Consider the following 21,394-nt stretch of genomic DNA (forward strand, 5'->3'; position numbering starts at 1 on the left):
ATGAGTATGTTCTCCCCTTTTGGATTTTTGCCAAAGGGAGTGGCAAAATAATCTATCAGTGAAGCTGAGTTTGTATTTCTTTTTCTGTGATCTGTATACTAAGCGTTTAATTCCAAAGAAGCAGGACTCCTTTTGGACAGTAACACCTTTGAGGTTGTCAAAGTAGAAAAATTTGGCTACATTATATGGTATTGAATAAAGAAGTTTTTCCTATAGCTGGGCTTGAATCGCCAAGCTCTCATTCAGAGTAGCTCAGCCATGGGGAGTTTATACAAAAGGAATGGCCAAAATGCACGGAATAAGAAGCCTCAAAGGGCTCTTTTGAGCAGCATGTGCCGTTGGATATCTTTGGAGGCACTTATACCCATCAAGTAATCCATGGGCACTTTTTGAGAAGATTGAACCTGCTCTGGAGTTAGAAGTTCTTGGCACAATAAAGAAAACAATGGTTGATACTGAAGGATTAACCGGGTAAACAACATGGTGCTTTCAGTCAAAACTTTATGAAATTCTTACTCTTAAAGCTCCATCTCATCCTGTGTATGCAAAAGAACCCCAGAAGGAATATTCACAGAATATTATCTATATTACCTGTTTGGATTTCAATACTGTATAAATGCTTGCAAGAATACAGATTTGCCTTTCCCTTTCTCTTTGGTTATTTTTTATCAATTTGGCACTCAGTGCTATACCGTGGATCTTTTAAGTGGGGGACTGACTTTACAGAAAGGGTCAATATCACATGTTTACAAAGAAGCACTCGCTGAGGATTTGTTTCTCTTGCACTTAATTTTACCAAGTTGCCAGTTAGCGTGCTACCAATTTACCGAGCATTCAGCATTTAGTGATGATCTTCTATGGCGTAGAACTGTGCTAGAAGCTGGGCACACGAAGATGACTAATGCCTGGTTCCTTCCCTAGAGGAATTTACCATGTGGTCTGACAGACTGACAGGTAAACACATAAGTTAGAAGAACCTCTGACATGGGACCGTTCAGAATGTATGGTAATTGTTTACATATATTTCTGCTGATAGAGTTTACTCTTTCGTAGACACAGCTTTATTGAGTTAAAATTCACATACCATATAATGCACACATTTGAAGTGTACAGTTCAGGTGTTTTGTGTGTGTCTGCGCATTCACAGAGTTGTGCAATCATCACCACATTGATTTTAGAACGTTTTCATCATCACAAAATGAGGAGAAACTCCTCATTTTCCTCCAACCCACTCCCCAGCCCTAGGCAACCACTAATTTTATGTCCCTACAGATTTGCCTTTTATGGATATTTCAGACAAGGAAATGAAAATGAAGTCACACAATATGTGGTCTTTTGTGACTGTCTTCTTTCACGTGGCATATGTTCAAGGTTCATCAGTGTTGTAGTATGTGTCAGTACTTCATTCTTTTCTGGGGGGACAAATAATATTCCACTGATGGATATGCCATATTTTTTGTAGTTGTTTACTGTTCTTTTATTGAGGTGACATTTGTATACAATGAAATGTGCAAATCTTAAATGTGGCTATACCACATTTTGTTTATTAACTTAACAGCTGATGAACATTTAGGTTGTTTCCACTTTTTGGCTACATATAAAGTTGTTAAGAATGTTCACGTGCCAGTTTCTGAGTGGACACTTAGTGAAATTACTGGGTTTAACCTTTTGAGAAACACGCTCACTTAGGGAAGGAGTGCCTCTTCATATTCCCAGTATCAAGAGCAGTAGTAGAAATGTATAGTAAGTTCTCGACTCTGTGCTCAAAATTGGCATCCCATTGATTTTCCTGTGTTTTGGAATTGGGAGGGACCTTTGCTGTCAGAAGGCTTATGCTCTGGGTCAGGTGATCGTCCAGCCCATGGTTGTGATGTGACATTATACAGTTCACAGTTCTCCATCGTGTTTACGTGGTACCGTGAGAACCTTTGCCAAAATCCACATACCTGAGCTCTGTGACTGCCCTGATTTGCTAATCTACTAGTAATCCTATGAAACGGGAAACTGTGGTTAGTTTGCCCATGCCTAGAGCTGAAAACTGACCACTTAATGATAGAATCTAATCTTTAGCCTGGAATGAACACTTCCTTGTCCATCCTTCCCAGATTCCACCTTTCCCCTTTTTCTTAAATGATGACATCGTACTTGTCATTGGGATTTGTCTTTTCTCTCTCATCCATCTGGTTCTTCAGACACCACCCTGCACTCACTTCCAGCACCCCCGAACATGGCTCATCTGAGCTTGGTGGCCAGTCTGCTCTCACTGTCTCATGAACTCAAGATGTTAAAGCTGGAGGGCCCCTCCCTCTCTGGGTTTCACATCTCGAAGCTTATTTTTATTTTGCACTTCCCAGTAGAAAGATCATTTTCCATGATACAGAAACAAAAGCACTATTGAGTAGTTGAGTTGAAGTTCTGAGTAGTTCTGTATGCCTTCACCAGGTATTTACACTGTCCCTCAAGCGGGGGAGTGGTCTTCCTTGTTCCTTGGCTCTGATTGGTCAACAAAGCCCTCAGGATTGGCCACAGTATTTTTCGCCAGCCCTGATCGCTGGAGTCTTTAGAATTTCCTGACTTGGTTCTTAAAGGTCCAGGCTCCTCTTGGGTGGCTGGCCAGAGGGCAGTCACCCGAGGACTATTTGCCTGTGGGCGCTGTCTTAGAATAATTTCTGTGGTGGGGATGCCCCCTTGTTTCTCTTTTCACTGGGTCCTAGGGCTGCTCTCCTTCTTAGCTGCCACCAGCCCGTTTTCCCCAGGCTTCCTTCTCCCACTCGGGCACTGAAAGAAGGAGCCCAGCTGTACATCTTTCTTGCTCCCCTCCAACTCTAAATAGGCTTAGAAAATATTTTTGAAGCCATCCAATGCAATTTAGCGCCCGTAAGGGCAGGAAAACAGTCAGAGGATGGGATTAAAAATAACAGAAAAATCATAAGAACGCTTTAACATCTATAATAGTCATCCTGGGAACCTATTGTGACGAGATTAAATCTGGATCTGCTCTTTCTTCGTCCCCTCATGGGATCAGCAAGTCAGCTCTCCCCAGCCCCTCTATCCCTGTGTTCATTTGTAGGGACCCCCGTGAGTCTTTCTTCTTGTTTATACCTTCCTGCCTTAAATGAAAGATACAGATATTAGGCTATTTGGTTTACAAATCAGAAGTCCTCTCCAAATCTAATAACTTTTTTTTCTTCTAGTTTAATTACCTTAATCAATATGTTCCCCTCCCATCTGAGGGCTGGCTGAGCAGCCATGCTGATTTCTGTAGACGCCACCCCTCATCATGTGGAATTCTATGAATACTCCATATAACTATATGTGTGTGTGTGATGGATATATACAATTCTTCTTATTCACAGTAGTTTTGGTCTCTAAAGTCACCATGAATGTGAATTGGTGAAACCTGAACCATTGGTCCTAGGGAAAATACGGGCTGAGTTTCCTTCAAGCCTTTGGCCACGTTTTCTTTCATCAGTGGGTCAATACATTGCTTTATGTGTGTTTCTGTTTGAAGACACCTTACTGAATATATGTTGTTAATTAATGACATTGAACTCACAACAGCAGCGCTGTAACTCGTGCCTGAAGGAAGCGTACCCAGCACACGTATTTTCTCCTTAAGGCACATCACAGCCTTCTTGCACTGAGAAGAACACGCAACAGCGCACTCCAGCACTACACTGGGGGGCATTTTAAACCGTGAAATCCACAAAAAGCACAAAGGTGTAAAACATGTGACACTAAATAGATGGTGAAAAGGACACTTGTTTACAGTGTGAGAGCGGAAACAAGAAGGCAGAGCCATTGTCTTGTTTCCCCTCAGCTGGGAAGGTGTCACATCAAGTGATGCAATTTTTTGACCACTCTGCACATCTGGGCAAATAACCGCAACTATTGATTTGGAGTTTACAAATAAATTTTAGTGAGCGTGCCAGTTTGCAGATACAGTCAGTCCTTCATATCGTCTGATTCTGATCTGCAGTGGGTTGAATCCATAGATGCAGAACCTGTGCGGATAAGGAGGCAAACTGTACTCCACCATTTCATATAAAGGACTTGAACATCCATACATTTTGGTAAATCCACGGGGTCCTGTAACCAATCCCTTAGCAGATACTGAGGGAAGACTGTACAGAATCCACGAATAATGAGGTTCAACTCTATACACACATGCACACACACACATATACATACACACATATACACACTCATACACACATATATACGCTCATACACACACACACAACTCCGAGGGCAGATTTCATCTGTCTGTGTTGCACCTACCATGGCACAGGCCATGGGGTTATGCCATTTGGTCATCAGTGTATACACTATACCTTGCCCAGCGCCTGGCACATTGTCCAGTGAGGTCAATCACACACCCACAGAGAGACTACACTCCATCTACCATCTACTCCAGGTCCATAAAGATTAGATGTAATTTTATAAAAAGCTACCAAGGCTATTTAAAGTTGCCCGTCACATCTTCAGCTTCATTAGATATATAATTTTTATTATTACAATTTTTACATTGATGTAGCTCTTTATGGATCAAAAACACATTCACGTAGTTTCCAAGCTTACAGCGTCTATTTTACATAAATGGATTGCTGATGTCAATTCCACGTGGCATCACTGTGGAATTTTATTTTCACTTTTAATAAAGCTTAGAGAAACACTGTGGTGAACAAGGTACTCCATAGGCCCAGTTTTGTGTGTTTTGACTCATTAGTAGTCTGGTTCTGGTTCTATAGCCATTTGGATTTCTAGCACCCAAAGTGGGGAGATGTGTTCACTGAGGGATTGGGTAAAGAGTTCAAGATCTTTCGGAGGAGAGAAAATAGGCATGTCTCCACCTAGCGGTCAAAAGTAAAATGTGGGAATGTTGAGATGGGTTTAGACCATTAGGTGTCAGTGTACGCACCTAAACTGGGGCTGCTTTTCTTGTGAGTCAAATGCCGGGGAGAGGGCAAAAAAAAAACTAGATTAGTCAAGGAAAATCTACCAGGATTACTGTGAAAAATATAAAGGTAGTCCAGTATGAGCTTTGGAATCATAAATTTGAATGTGAATTCCAGCTTCACCACTAAAGAGCTATGTGATTTGGGGCAAGATCTTAGTTACTCAAGTCTCAGCTTCTTCATCTGTAAAATGGGAATGACAACACCGACAGCATGATTAGTTTAAGAATTAAACAAAATAATGCATATAAACCAATCAGCACAGCGTCTGGAGCATAGAAGACAGTCAGTCAGTGACAGGTATCATTATTATGTCTGTTTGAAAGGAGAGATAAAGTATTTCCCTAACACTTAAGTGTTGCATACATGCATGTGTTATCAGTAACAAGGCAATACGGACTGTAAAAAATATAAGTAATGAGTGCTATATGCTTTTGTGCAGTAGGATCTATTGAATTACCTGTCAAATAGATAATGTATTAAATAAGAAGGAATCCTAGATAAAAAGACTGAGAGAAAAGTTTCTACATATTTCACATTGACTCTCCATTTCAATGGAAATGCACAGATTGTGTTAAATGGGTCATATTTATTTTTTTTACACCCACTAAAAATAAAGGGCAGTAAGCTAGTGACAGATATAAACTGGAAGGGTGTTCCCAATAAATAGTGGATGCTTATTTCCTTTCTAAGGAAACAGCATGTCTTTAAAATATATTTCTGGGACTTCCCTGGTGGTCCAATGGTTAAGACTCTGCTTCCACCACAGGGAGCATAGGTTTGATCCCTGGTCGGGGAACGATGATCCCGCATGCCGCACAGCACGGCCAAAAAAATTTTAAATATATATATTTCTAATCCTATTGAAATAATAGTGCATATCATGGTCTTATCTGATGTTGCAAACATAGCCTCATATTACAGAGGTCTGGATGGATGAGAATGTGGGAATTCAGGGAAAGAACCACCAGCAGCACCGAGGTGTCCCTGTGTCCATCACCTCTCCCTCACCCTTGGAACTGGCGTTGGTCTTGTGGTTTTCTGCCTGCCATTGTCCCTTCCTATTTATTGTGGGTTAAATGTACCCCTAAAAAGATATGTTGAAGTCCTAACCCCCGTGCCTGTGAATGTAACCTTATCTGGAAATAGGATTTTGCAGATGTAATCAAGAGTGAGTTAAGATGAGGTCACACTGGAGGAGGGTGAGCCCCAAATCCAATAGGACTGGTGTCCTCATTAGAAGAGCAGAAGAGACCACACAGAGCAGAATGCCATGTGAAGACACCAGTGAGCACAGAGGGAAGATGACGTGAGGACACAGCGCGAGCACCGTGTGATGCTGAGGGAGAGACTGGAGTGATGTGTCTACAAGCTAAGGAACGACAGGGATGGTCGGCAACACCAGAAGCTGGGAAGAAGGCAAGTATCCTCCCCTAGCACCTTCAGAGAGAGCACGGCCCTGCTGACACCTTGATCTTGGACTTGGAGCCTCCAGAATTGGGAGAGAATACATTTCTGTTGTTTCAAGCCACCAGTTCATGGTACTTTATTAAGGCAGCCCTAGGAAATGAATACAGTACTTCTAGCAGAGAGAAGTTCCAGAGTAGCTGGGTGGTGGGTGTTTATCTGAACAGTTTTTAATCCCCTGAAATTCTTTTTTTTTTAATTAATTAATTTATGGCTGTGTTGGGTTTTTGTTGCTGCGCGAGGGCTTTCTCTAGTTGCGGCGATCAGGGGCTACTCTTTGTTGCAGTGTGCAGGCTTCTCATTGCGGTGGCTTCTCTTGTTGCGGAGCACAGGCTCTAGGCATGAGGGCTTCAGTAGATGTGGCATGCAGGCTCAGTAGTTGTGGCTTGTGGGCTCTAGAGCCCAGGTTCAGTAGTTGTGGCACCCGGGCCTAGTTGCTCTGCGGCATGTGGGACCTTCCCAGACCAGGGATCGAACCGTGTCCCCTGCATTGGCAGGTGGATTCTTAACCCCTGCGCCACCAGGGAAGCCCCTCCCCGCTGAAATTCTAACCTTATAAAAGTATAGTGAGCTGCCGCTAAACAAGAGAGATGAGAGGATTGAAATCATTTGTGCTCAGACCACATTAAGCAACAGGTGATTTGCAAAGAATCTAAACATTTAGGATCTTTGAACAACGCCAGCCCACCTGTGTGGGGAAGAGACAGGGATTTTCCTCTCTTGATGGCTGAGAGCCAGCTTCTGCAGCCTGGGGTGCCGGGTCACCTGTCTGCTTCTGTTTTCGTGAGGATAATGCTCACTTAATCTTCCCATGCCTGATCTTTTACGAAAATTTCCAGGACATCGCCTTGTTCTCTCCTCTTCTTCCCTGCTACTTTCCCAGCTGCCTGGGACTCCATCCCAGTGTAAACAGGTCCACTCTGCTCCCCTAGTCAAGGGTAAATGGAACTCAAGCTACTAGGCTGTGAAGAGCCTCGCTCAATTAACGTCCAACTTGTTTAAATCCATAATATGTTAATTCAGCTTATTTGGATTTAGGAAGTGCCCAATCATCCTGCTGACACAGCGCCTGAAATAAGCAAACGCCAAGCCCCTTACACAAAAGGGACTCCCTTGGCAGCATACTGCTGGTATTTGAAAGCAATTCCGCTAGGTGGCGCTCCATTGAAGGTTGGGCCCAGGATCCTGGTGCTTCCCTCTCGGTGTCGGCAGGTAATGGAAGCAATCCCGGAATGAATGAGGACGTCCAGAAGGCAGTCCTAAATTGCTCTGACAGATGTAGAAGACGACGTTACTTACCCTTAATCTTCAGATTAGACAGAACCTCTGACTGCTTCCCTCATTGATAGCCTCCTCTGTGATCAAGTTCCTTCTACCTCCGTCCCTTGAAGGGCTCCGGATCAACACACAACCAAAGCATTAGGGCAGGTGGAAACAAGTGAATGGGGCTGCGGGGCTAACATAGGAGGTGATTCTCCATCTGGCTTAGCCTGGTGCCCGGTGGAAGTGGTTGGGTGGGCAGAGAAGGCTAATGTCAGCATCTCGTGGGTGGATGCCCCCCGGTGCTGGCGAGCCGGCGAGAACCCTTTGTGCCCATTAACACCCTCTGGATCGTTCAGAGAGGGACCAACTGAGAAAGCTGGGATGTTTTCATGTGACGGGGTTAAGTGCATTTCCGGTTGGATCTGAGCCAAGTTCTTGCATCCGAAGTATTTAAACATGGAAGTCAGATGGGGTCAGGCTAAAAATAAAAAGGACTAAAAAGTTTAACAAAACAAAACAAAGCAAAAAACTCTGAGTTCTCTGGCTAACACCACCGTGTACCTTGAAAGAGGCTTCCCCTTGTATCGACTATAGAAGAGTTTGCGTTTCCTAAGCGACAGAGGTTCTGTCGGACACCAGCTTCCTGACATCCTTCCGATCCCCAATTTCCGAGGCTGTGAGTTGCCAAAAATAGTTCTTTTCTTGTGGTGCTGTGATGAGGCCAGGAAGTAAAACATGAAACTCCCTAGCAGGTCCTCAAGAAATAACTCACTCCTTCTCTCCCTGCTGCTCTTCTGAGAAGTCTGGAGGCTTTATAAACACAAGAGGTTGACATAATCAGTACACACCAATCACCAAAGCAAAGCCGCCAATACTCCGGCACAGATTTTTGCCCTACTTACAACTAGAGCAAATTCTGTCATCCCCACCTTCACCAGCTTCAATGTTGGTTGTTGGTTTATGAACAGTGGAGAGGGACACAGGGGGCTCCCTGTTGCCTTCCAATTTGCCAGCAGAATGGCTCTGGGGACAGAGCCAAAAAGACAAAGCAGGTGTGCTGACTTCCTTAGAATCATCTGAGCACTGGAGGCTCATGGCAAGTGCTCAATCTGCACCATGCCAGGGACATGGTGAAATAGACAAATCTGATATTGGGTACCTTCAATTTCTTTTTATGTACCCCTTTCTTTACTCTCTCATTGAAATTGCAGGCCCCCATCCCCTTCCCTTTTCTCCTCTATTAACACTTGGTCTCAGGAAAAAAACTGATTGTCAGTAACCTTATGTCAATGGACATTTGTACACTGCTCCTCACTAGATGAGGTTTTCCTCATTTATTCACCACCAAGAAGGTGGTAGGAGTGTTCTGGAAGACAGGGACCTTCTGGTGTCCCTGAAATCACCCCCGAAGGACATGTCTACCCTTCACTCTACATAGGCTGTTGGAAGCGCGAATGTATTTCAGAAGCCCTTCTCCAGTAACAGGTGGAGGTTTGGAATAGTTGGATAATTGCTACTAGAATTCCTGGAAAATAGCAGCAAATATCCATAAATAAACATTAGAAATGAAACACACGTGCTTGGCATTTAGCATATTTTAAAAACACCGTTTACCAATTTCTTTCCTCTTTGCCAATCGTTAGAGTTGCCAAGCGGCTCTTTAAGATTTGACCTGGCCCCGCCTCTGCAATGATGAGACCAGCTCAAGGAAAACGCCACCTGAATTCAAACAAGCCAAATGTATATTTGTGCTTGCTTAAATCTCCAGATTTTATTCCACTGCCATGTTGAGCCCGTCAGGAAAGGGTAGCCTTAGGATGAAGGACACATGCTTGGCTTTGACAGCTGAGAAGCAAGGACAGGAATGGCAAGTATGGAGCTCCATGTGCCCGCATTCTCTGCTTCCTTTTCCACAGCAGGGGTTACTAATCCATCTCAGCCTTCCAGTGAGAGCTTCAGGTGGTCCCTAGTGAGAGGGCCAAAGCCGTATTCCAGTTGTTAAATTCTCTAAGTGCAGAGCAGGTCTCTCAAAAGAAGCTACTGGTTGCCCCTAAAATTCCTCCCAACTCCATGTTGCCTTGGTGCCTAAAATTTTTTACAGATTAAAAAAAATCGTGGCTCAGAGAATGAATTGCCCAAGGTCATACAGCCAGTAAGGGACAGAGCCAGGATATCAAAACTAGGTCTTTTTTTTTTAATTAAAAATAAACAAATTAACTTTAAAAATAAATTAACTTTATTAAGTTATACTTCAGTCCTTACATTGATTTGTTTATGAAAATATCAAAAACTAGGTCGACACACTAGTAGATATAAAATAGATAACTAATAAGAACCTACTGTATAGCACAGGGAACTCTATTCAATACTCTTTAATGGCCTATATGGGAAAAGAATCTAAAAAAGTAGTGGATATATGTATATGTATAACTGATTCACTTTGCTGAACCCCTGAAACTAATACAACATTGTAAATCAACGATACTGCAATAAAAATTTTAAAAAACAACAAACTAGGTCTATTTTATCCCTTAAGACCCTCATTTTCTCCACTGTATCCGTCACACGGCCTTCAGTAGGTGAGGATTTGAGAAGGCAGGTGAAGAAAGCATGCGAGGCAGAGGAATTAAATTCCTGAGACAGAAGAGAACAGAAGACAGGCTGCAGGGCCAGAGATAAACCACCCAGATTTCACAGTCCTACCTTGGGCTGGTCTTGGTTTGAAATAAGAGAACCTCAGAGTGGAAGCTGACATTTCCCCCAGAATCAAGGCACCTGCATCCAACAGGATTCAGCAGACTTTTCCTTTAGACAGCCCAGAAGAGAAGCAGATGGCAAATATCTGCTGTGTGATAAAGGGTAACCATAGAAATGTGCTATTGTTGTTACAAAATTGTATATTATTATTATTCTCTTGGTACAAGTGAATGTCACATTTAATGGGCAGAAACTCCTAGAATGTTATGCTTGCGCCAGTGGTGGACCGCATGTATTTCACACCTGGAGTGGATTCTTTTTAACAACTCCCCTATCATACAACAAAGTTAGTTTTAGTAATAATCATGAAATTAAAGTATCTATAACAGCAGGGAAAGAAATGCAGGCAATGACATTTTTCTTTTGTTAAACTTCACATAAATAATCATGGTAGTTAAATAAATAAATGAATAAATAAGTAAATAAATAGTACATTACCCCCAAAGGGGAAAAAGTAAATACTTTAAAATTAGTCTCTTTTTTTTTAAATGCCAACTACTTTATTCTTTTTTTTTTAAGATTTTTTTGAAGATTTTTTTTCTTTTTGATGGGGACCATTTTTTAAAGTCTTTATTGAATTTGTACAACATTGCTTCTGTTTTATGTTTTGGTTTTTTGGCCACGAGGCATATAGCTCCCCGACCAGGGGGTTGAAGCCGCACCCCCTGCATTGGAAGGCGAAGTCTCAACCACTGGACCACCAGGGAAATCCCTTTTTTTTTTTTTCAAAGAAAAGGTGAAAAACCCTTTGCCTCCATGCTGGTAACAAACAGAACGTTACAGTTTTTGTTTTTGAGACTTCCGCAGATTTGTCAACGATTTCATCAAAATTAATCGTCAATATTCACATTCAGTACACAACATGGCCAGACTTGTCAATCTAGTTCATAGTTGATTGAGGAATATTTTTCACTCATTTTAATTCCTGAAGTTTTCTCTCACCTGTAACAAGGGACATATAAGTAGTTGGGGAAAGTCTGAAGCATAAAGATAATTTTGACAAAGACCCAGCTCAATCTCATGTCACAGCAAATTCCAGAATTGACGATACAACCTCCTTCTTCAGGATCGATTCTAGCAGCTTTCAAAGGTCTCTGCAGTTGAAAGTTTTTCACTAAAACCCATCACCAGGAAACATCACAAATTTCTGTTGTATTTGGTTCTCAAGTTTCTCTTCTGCAAAAATCAGGGAAAGTGTCAGAATGACGGCAAACTGGACTTATTTGAACCACCAAGTACTTGTCCAGTTTCTGCCCACAGTGACTCGGGCTTCAAATGCTGCCCTTTCATCTGGCAAATGTAAGATTGACATCTTCAGTCATTTCTTCTAACATTTCTTCTTTATGATTTTCTTTGAATTTGATTTTCTTTTCTGTATAAACTACATATATAGTTTTCTATATAACTGTCCATTTCTTCACCTTTTTTTTTTTTGGCAGAAGTAGCAGCCTCTTTCCAGTTTCTTCACACTGATCTTCCAGGAACAATTTTGAAGCATTGTGTACCTTGTTCAAAGTGGATTCTGACAGTTTGCAAATATTTTTGTATGCTTACATAGAACAGCAGAATTAAAGCCACTCAAGTTCGCACCTCTGTCTACCATCACCCCCACTGTTAACGTCTCATGCCCTGTTTGGGAACAAACTCATGTAGCTGAGTCCTCTCCAGGTGACAGCCAAATTAACTTCCACGTGGAATAATTATTAAAGGATAAACAACACAAATGTGCTAATTGAGGCTTAAGTATATAGTATTAAACTCCACAGTAACCACGGTTGTTTAGAACATAGACCAACAAAAGATGATTTGGGGAGGAATCTGTATCATTAACATTTAGAATTGCCAGTGCATGGTGGTAATGAAAGGCAGACCAACTTTTAGATGGTTTTACTAGCGTTTTAAAATTCTCTACAGCAGGGGTCCCCAACCTTTTTGGCACGAGAGACCGGTTTCATGGAAGACAGTTTTTCCATGGGGGCTGGGGGATGGTTCAGGCGGAATGGGAGTGATGGGGAGCGATGGGGAACAGCAGATGAAGCTCTGCTCGCTCAACCACCCTCGCCTCCTGTTGCACGGCCGGTTCCTAACAGGCCAAGGGCTGATACTGGTCCACGGCCTGGGGGTTGGGAACCCCTGTTCTACAGACAGTGCTCCGTCCCCTTCCCCCTGCACCAGGCAGGCTCTTCCCACTTGCCTACCTTTCACCAGAAAATTCAGTGGCCTCACCCCTGGGGTTTAGATCTCAGGACCAACCCCTTCTGCTCCCACAACCCCATGACTTCTTACCGTCAAGCTAGTTTCATTGCACAGGATTCAACAGATTTAAACAACGGAAATCCCACACGTGGATTTTTTTTTTTTTTTTTTTTTTTTTTTGCGGTACACGGGCCTCTCACTGTTGTGGCCTTTCCCGTTGCGGAGCACAGGCTCTGGACGCTCAGGCTCAGCGGCCATGGCTCACGGGCCCAGCTGCTCCGCGGCATGTGGGATCTTCCCGGACCGGGGCACGAACCCACGTCCACTGCATCAGCAGGCGGACTTGCTACCACTGCGCCACCAGGGAAGCCCTCACACGTGGATTTTTTCCTGCTCAAGCTACCACCCTTTCCCTGGGAAGGAACCCATGGGTATCAAAGTCCAGCTGGCAACCCTCTCGTCTCAAGGCTCATCTCCCAAAGCCAGCTCTTCACAGGGAAGATGGGCTTTCCCTCCAGTTCCCTGGACATTCTCTTTTTTCCTGGCATCTGGAAAGTAAGGTTCTTGTCCCCTTTTAGCCACTCATTTGGGAACCTGGCAAAAACGACTTTTTCTACTTCTTCCTCACATGCAGACGTTTAACTGAGTAATTTCTAAAGCCCCTGATAGTGTCCTCTGGGGCTGGCTGTGAGGTCAGATGACCTTGGCCGCCTGTCCAGGGCGCCTGCAGACGGTGCCCATGTGGGGAAAGGTCAGCTCCCGGCACCGTCTCTCTCGGAGTGTTCCCCGTCCCGGGGGCACTGCTGACTTTTCAGATTATTGCATTTCCTTGTTTGGCATCCTCAGAACGGTTGGGCCCTGGAGACTTCCAGATGTCTCTCTTGAACAATCAGAGCCGGATTTCCTGGGCAGTGCCCTCCTCATGCAAACATTCTTATTTGTCACGGCACTGCCCTCAGGTTGTGCAGGAATGATTTCTAAAAGATAACTCCCACTCTGTTCTAGGCTACGCGACTGCTCCATATATGCCTCACACCAACCCTTGTCGGAAGATAGGGGTTTATTTGCATTTTAGAGATGGGGAAACTGAGATGCCAAGGGTTGAAATTACCCATGGGGGTGCATGCAGCTGCCCTTAGGGACAGAACTGGGACTAAAACCCTCCCATCCCCAATTTCTTATTCATTCATCCACCCCCACTTCAACGAGCTTAGCTCAGGCCTGGCCTAAGCCCAGTAATCCTGGTCACACGTGATACCTAGCATGCACTCAGCTGGAGAGTATAAACAGACACAGTGCCTTGCCTCTAAGAATTTACGATTCAAAAGTCAACTTGTACATTGAGTATCAAGATGTCTTTAGAAATAAGAAAAAGTAGTGATAGCATAGAAATAACTTGTTTCTATGACTTTGTATGTTTTTATATCAGGACATAAAAATCTGTTACCTATGTATGGCAACAACATATTTAGGAAATGGTCCAAACAAAGCTATACACCCGGGATGACAGATTTGCGGCACGTGCCCCGAGAGTCCCTGGGGATGTTTGTGGCAGATGGTGACTTTATCGTGACTCTCTTCCCACTTAGCACACAGATGCAGCCTCAGAATCTTTCCGAACACAGCACTCTGCTCAGTCACACGTTTTCTCGCCACATTTCAACTGAATTTGCCATCCCTGCTACAAATTTTAGGTTTATTATTCTAGGAAATATGAAATGAGTGAAGTGTGGATGGTTGGCCCTTTCAGGCGGCTACTCCCTAGTCTACCTTACCTTCGCTTTTCCCACTCACACCTCCTCCCGGGCCCCAGACAAGTGCTGGAGTCAACGGATTGCAAGGAAGGGCATAATCATGGTTTGAAACAGAAGTTACACACCTGAGATGTGGAAAAAATTTGCAGGAGTGCCAGCATTTCACTATGGAAATGATTAATTTGCAAGGTACTCCTTCCTCCCACCCCAGGCCCCAGGCCAGATAAGACTCCCTGTCACATGATTCTAATTGCCCCATCCCTTTGAGAAGAGTAGCTTGAGAAATTATTTCTCAGAGGTATTTGCCATTTCTCAGAGGACTGCATCTTGAATACTGAGTCAAGTTGCTTAGAAATTGTTCATGGGAAAATTTCAGCCATAGGAGTAAGCGGTGAGGGAGGTACCAGCTATGTATCCCCCCTTCCACGACATCCTCTCTCCCTACCCGTTCAGCTTAGTCTCACTGTCAACATTAGGTAATTCCAGAGTTAAGGATCCTTGAGCCCTGTGCTGGGTTGAAATTTCACATTCCCCCAGAACCTCAGAATGTAATTAAGGTAAGGATGGAGATGATTGGGTTCAGGTGGGCCCTAAATCCAACGAGTGTGTCCTTATAAGAGAAACACAGCGCAAGGCCACGTGATGCGGTTACAAGCCAGGGAATGCCAAGGGTTGTGAGCAACTGCTGGGAGCCTGGAAGAGGCAAGGAAGTATTTTCCCTTAGAACCTTCAGAGGGAGCGTGGCCCTGCAAACATCTTGAGTTTGGACTTCTGGCCTCTAAAACTGTGAGAAAATACATTTGTGTTATTTTAAGCCACCCAGTTTGTACTAATTTGTTTCAGCAGCCTTAGGAAGTGATTACGTTTTCCAAATGCTCTATCTGCTCCCAATTCTTTACTCGGGCTCTGCTCTTGGGAAAGAGGAAATCCAAACCAAGACAGTAGGTATAAATATCCTGAGATTACAGACTGGGGCACAGTTCTGCTCACGAAGCAGCTGTGGGTGCCAGCACCTAGCCGTTTCGCTGTAGCCTTCCAGAGCTATAGCCCATCCCCTAAGCAGCCTGCTCTAGAGCATCGGGGAGGCTGGATGTAAGCTGAAGGCCCACAGCAGCTTTAGGAGCTCGGCCAATGACTTGAGAAAGATGGGGGCAACCGTGGGCTACTGGGTGCTGGAAATAGTGTCATAGAAACGTAAAAACATAGGCTCCTTGGGCTTCCCTGGTGGCACAGTGGTTGAGAGTCCACCTGCCGATGCAGGGGATGCGGGTTCGTGCCCCGGTCTGGGAAGATCCCACATGCCGCGGAGCGGCTGGGCCCGTGAGCCATGGCCGCTGAGCCTGCGCATCGGGAGCCTGTACTCCACAACAGGAGAGGCCACAACAGTGAGAGGCCCGCGTACCGCAAAAAAAAAAAACCAAAAACGTAGGATCCTTCTTGTAAGCAGTGGTTGCAGTGAGAAGGACCGTGGGGAAGTGGGGCTTAATATCTTATACCTTGCCTAAACAGATCTTTAACAGGCTTTATCACCAGGTGCTCTATTTCACGTGTATGGTCATTGGTTGTGAGGATACAGTTAATCAGAGCATTTTGTCCGAGAAAACTGCTATAACAATTAATAGCTCAGAAGGCAACACAAAGGTATTTTTCTTTCTCTTGTTTGATATATTTTTCAAGGTAACATTTCTTACTATTTTTTGAGAGCTCCTGGGTGCAACCAATATTTTATCTTTAGGGGGAAAAATCCTCAAGCCGTCTTGCCTTTTCCTTAATTTACAATTATCACTGAAAATAATCGGAAAACATTAGCGACTTATGCTGTATGTTTCCATAAGCTCAAATAACCAGTTGGCCAATACTCCTTCATCCCCTTTGGAAAAGAAAAATACCTTTTCCAATAAAGCAGTGTCCCCATGAATGATGATCTACATCTCCATGGCACTGTTTATTCCCCTCTGGTGGATGGGAGAGAGGCCATTTTCAGAGTACTGGTAGATTCTAGACAGGACAGTCACCTGGTGTCCTGTGCTCCCAGCCAGCCGGGGCTGGTGTCTGAAGACATCAGGAATGGAGGGATCAACAGAAGCACATGAAAAGGAGGACAGGACATCTGCCAGCAGAGTCTCTGTGTCCTTGGGTTGCTGCATTTTCATCCACCTTCTTCCCTGGAACAAAGCCCACCTATATCTGCTCATCTGCCTATTTGCTCCTAGTGCCTCTGTAAGGATGACTCAGAGGCACTGGTGAGCTGAGGACTTTCTGCAGGCTGGCATGGCAGCCATTCGAACTCTGTAGCCGTGATGTGCAGGTAGAGGAAGGCCTGACTGAGTGGGAAGAGAAGGCAGTGAGGCCTCTGGCCTTTCCAGGAAAGGCAGCAGGTGATATCACGCCAGACGAAAGACAGATTGAAATCTTGGGGCTGCTTGCACCTCCTTTCTAGTAGGATCCACTGCCCTTCCCACTAACAGAAGAGCTCCAGGAAAGCACAGAAAATGGCTGAATTATTGCCACCTGCTAAAGTGGGTTCAGGAAGGACCATTGTGTATTCTCAAGATATGCACCAAACATATGCTTTATTTTCATGATTTCTTTATTTTTTAATTAATGAATTAATTTATTTTTGGCTGCCTTGGGTCTTCATTGCTGCACGTGGGCTTTCTCTAGTTGAGGCGAGCAGGGACTACCCTTTGTTCCGGTGCGCGGGCTTCTCATCGCAGTGGCTTCCCTCTGTTGCGGAGCACAGGCTCTAGGCATGCGGGCTTCAGTAGTTGTGGCATGTAGGCTCAGTAGTTGTGGCTCACGGGCTCTAGGGCACAGGCTCAGTAGTTGTGGTGCACGGGCTTAGTTGCTCTGTGGCATGTGGGATCTTCCTGGACCAGGGCTTGAACCCGTGTCCCCTGCATTGGCAGGTGGATTCTTAACCACTGTGCCACCAGGGAAGTCCTTTATTTTCATAATTTCTGAACCATATTTTGATGAACTGGAGTGATTTATTGGTTACATTCCAAATAGAGGTTAATTTGCCCCACCCTGGGTTTCATATTGCCCAGGATGCAGTGTGGAAATTCAGTCACTCCAGAAGGATGGTACCTCCCAAAAAGTCAAGAGAGACTCCCAGAGCTGCCCAGGAAACTGCCATCGTATAGGGTGGGGGGAGGGGACAGGAGCCCCATGGGGGAGTGACCATGACCTAGTCTGAATCTTGACCCGGCTCTCCTACTAACTAGCTATTAACTACTAACTAGCTGTCAGCTGCAGAAACATCCCTCCCTTGGGCTCTGGTTAGCTCGCCTGCTGGATGGGCAAGCCGTCCTGTGAGTCCCCAGGTGCCAGCTATTCCTAATATTTCCTGATCTTGAGACCCTTTAAGTATCCAGGTTACCCTCAGACCACTGGATAGAGGCCCAGTGGTTCTCTTGGATGGTTCAAAACCTTCCTAGCCCTGGAAAGCTCATACATGAGAAAGAAAAGAACTGTATAGCTGGCTGGCCGCCCCCTCCTAAATATTAAGCCTGAACAGCCACCTTCCTGAGGAGTGGAGAAAACAAATCAGTTAGAAATAAGGGGTGACAGTTCAGGTCAGGAAAGAATTTGCAAGGACAGCTTCAGCAGGGCTGTGAAAGAAGATGAGGCCTGTGGATTTCCTCTTCATAAACTGTCACAAAACTAGAGCAGCAAACTAATAATCATGTTGTCTATGGCATGATTCTGTCAACTGCAGCTGGGAAGGGGAGGGAAGAGAAAAATGCTACCCTCGGCTTCCAATTATGCTATGATAACTGTTTAAATTTTATTGAGTAAATAATTATCTCTGTGGGTTGAACAAAAAAACACAACACAGCATAACACCCATTAGTCATCTGTCTGAGGTAAGACTTAAATATATATTTAACATATGCGTTTTTCTATTCAGCGCCTTGATGCAGAGCAAGGCCTGAGCTATTCATACCTCCAGTGGGTAAATGACTAGTCCTTTTGATACATTAGGTTTTTGTTTTCATCTCTTATTAGAATTTTTGTTTGGGGTTTTTAATTTATTTTGAACCAAAGGCCACAATGGAGGGGAACATACAGGTTTCTCTGTGTGACCTAGGTGAGAACTGGGTGTGTTTTGTAGAAGAGATGCAAACCCAGTGGGGTTTCCCTGGGTCCAGCTCACAAGGAACCAGGGAAGTACATGAATGTGCCTGGAACAAGAAGGGAGGCAGACAATAGAGCTTCAGACACACTGGTTTGTTATTTAAAGAGTAGTTTGAAGCCCTTTTATAATGTCTCTGCTGGGCTGAAAACGAAGGCTTTGTGGACAATAATAGCAGATGCAATGTCAAGAGAAAGTGGAGAGGTGAGCAGTATTGTTCCCTTTCGATTATAAGTCAAATCAAAGCCTGTGTGTGTGGTTGATGTCAATTCAGCTGTTGGTTTAAACCACAGCTCTCTCTGATTAAAAAATGAAGGAATTGATCGTCCTCTGGGGGCGCTGGCCTCTGATGTAAGGTTTCCTACTCTGGAGTTGCTCTTGGTCATGACCACATCTGGGTCTTCTTGCCCAGCTGGTACAGGTTTAGGGAATTTAAATTGCCATGGCTGGAAATGGGGCTGATAATGGGGACTTGGGACTAAAAAATAGTAGAGACCTGTCTGTCCTAGCCCAGTGGGGGGCTGCGGAGACTCTGGCAGAGAGATGCTGGAGAACGCAGAGACGGGGTCCCTTGGTGAAGATGGAAAAGTATATGTTGTCAGGACAACACTCCTTACAGAACCCCTTCCTCCTGGTTTGCTACTAAGCTTAGTTCCTCATGGGAAAAGAAGGAAAAATATATAGGTTTTTGTGCTTTCTTCACCTTTGTTGACGAAGCCATCTAGAATCTTGAATCTTCTGAAAGTGTGCGTTGGTGGCTGTGGATGCCCACCCAGGTGTTCTTTACCTGGTCCGCGCACCTGTCCCCCAACTGCTCAGGGCAGCCGGGAGCCGCTTTGCCTCAGAGGCTACCCCCTACTCCCAGGATCATGCTGCCCTTGCCAGCAGCAGCCCGATGAACTGCCAGGGCACAGTGGCAGGGGCACAAAAAGCCGGTCCCCTTCCATCAAGATGGCACAGCTCTGCCCTGCGGCTTGTGTTCAAGAGCTTTCTTCAAGTTGAATGAACTTAGATCGCAATCATTGCTTGGAGAGCTTTGTGCAGGAGGTCATGGTGGCCTGGACAAAACATCCCGGCCTTCAGCACTAGAGGCCTGATTCTCTCCTTGGTGAGGGAGCTGCTTAAGATTTACTCCGACTGTGCTGGGAAAGTAGTATCTGCCCTGTATAACCAGCTGACCCCAACGTGCAGCTTTCTAGGAGAATGGTCCTGGGAGTCGAGGGAAGCAGCTGACGCAGGGAGAACAGCACGGTCTCCAAGAAAAGACTTGTTACCAAAGCCAGAGCTTAAGACAGTAATAACAACCTTGATTTATATCAAGAACTATTTGTACATAATTACTAAAATCTTGATTGCACATTCAACAGTACACTTAAATTAGAGGCAAACCAAATCTGGTAACAGAATCTTATTGCAAACAGTCACCATTTAGCCCTTTCCTGCAATAATCTGGGATTTTGTAGAGCACATTTCAATATACTGAGCATTGCCTTTGACGGCCGTGGTTCATCCTCATCCTTAAGGAGCTCCTGGTTGAAGGCAGAAAACAGTAAACATGATATAATGGCCGTTCTTTAAGTACAGACTGAGACAGAAACAGGGACGGGGGTGCAAATAAATCAGACAGAAAAAGTCGGGGAAAACATCAAAGACGAAGGACTAGGGGAAGGAGAGGATTCCAGATGCAAGAGAAGGAATGCCAGACAAGCCGGGATGGAAGGAGCTTGAGGGTCACTTGCGAGCTGCATTTTACAGTTAAATTCAAATTTAAATTCATGAGCACTGACTGCATATGGACATTTAAGGTGTGACTGCCACCTGGCATCATCCCTTGCTATGCTGCAAGGCCCCAGGACCCGCCCCCTGCTACCTCTTGGACCCCCGCCCCGTCTTTCCACCCATACAGACCTCTTTTCCAGGAGGTCAGATTTATCCAGTGCATCCCCACCCCTACCTCTGGGCCACGATACTCACTGTTCTTTGGCCTGAAATGCCTCTCCCCCACCCCAGTATTTTCATGGGCTGTTCCTTCATCTCTTTCAAATCTTTACACAAATGTCAATTTCTTGGCGGGGACTTTTCTGTCCTTCCTATTTAAAATACAGCTCTACTCACACCTGGCATTCTCTATCCTTTTCCCCTGATTTATGGTTTTCAAAGTATTATGCTGTGTATTTTATGTGTTATCTATTTTGTAACCTGTGTGTGGGCAAGGACTTTTGTCTGTTTTGTTCACTGCTATACTCCCCTGGCCTAGAACAGTAATTGACTTGTGGTAAAGATTCAATAAATATTCAAGGATTAAATAAAAATAATCTCTTTAGCTATACTCATTTTCTCTTTTACCTACTCAATTGAGGTGTGTTTTGTTAACGTTTATATTTTTTCAGTTTTCAAATTTACTTTTTTTCCCATAATCTTCCTGGTCATTTTATAGTCTCTTATTGCTTACTTATTTTGTGATTCCTTTGTTCCACCTTTAAACGTCGATACATCGTTATTTTATATTTTTGTGTCCGATTAATTCATTAACCTGAAGGAAGGGAGTTTGATTCTGTGGTTCATAGTTTCTGCTGATTCTCACGCATGGTGGCCTGTTTGCTTGTATTTTTCATGTTGGTTGATTCTGAGCTCATTGGTTGATCTTAATCTGGGGGACTCCCGAGGGCCTAAGATGGGGATGCTTTTATCCAAAGGGGACTCAAGCATCCCAAACTAACTCGAATCTCCGTTTCCCTTCCCCCCCATCCCCTTTCACTGCGGCCTTAGCTTAGCCTGATCATGACGGGGCTAACCCTGGTGGCCGAGCTCAAGACAACTCTGCCTTCCTTATTGGCTTGTTCCCCAGTGTTCCCACTCCG

Source organism: Grampus griseus (assembly GCF_964374135.1).
Source record: "Grampus griseus genome assembly, chromosome: 12".
NCBI classification, from domain to species: Eukaryota; Metazoa; Chordata; class Mammalia; order Artiodactyla; family Delphinidae; genus Grampus; species Grampus griseus.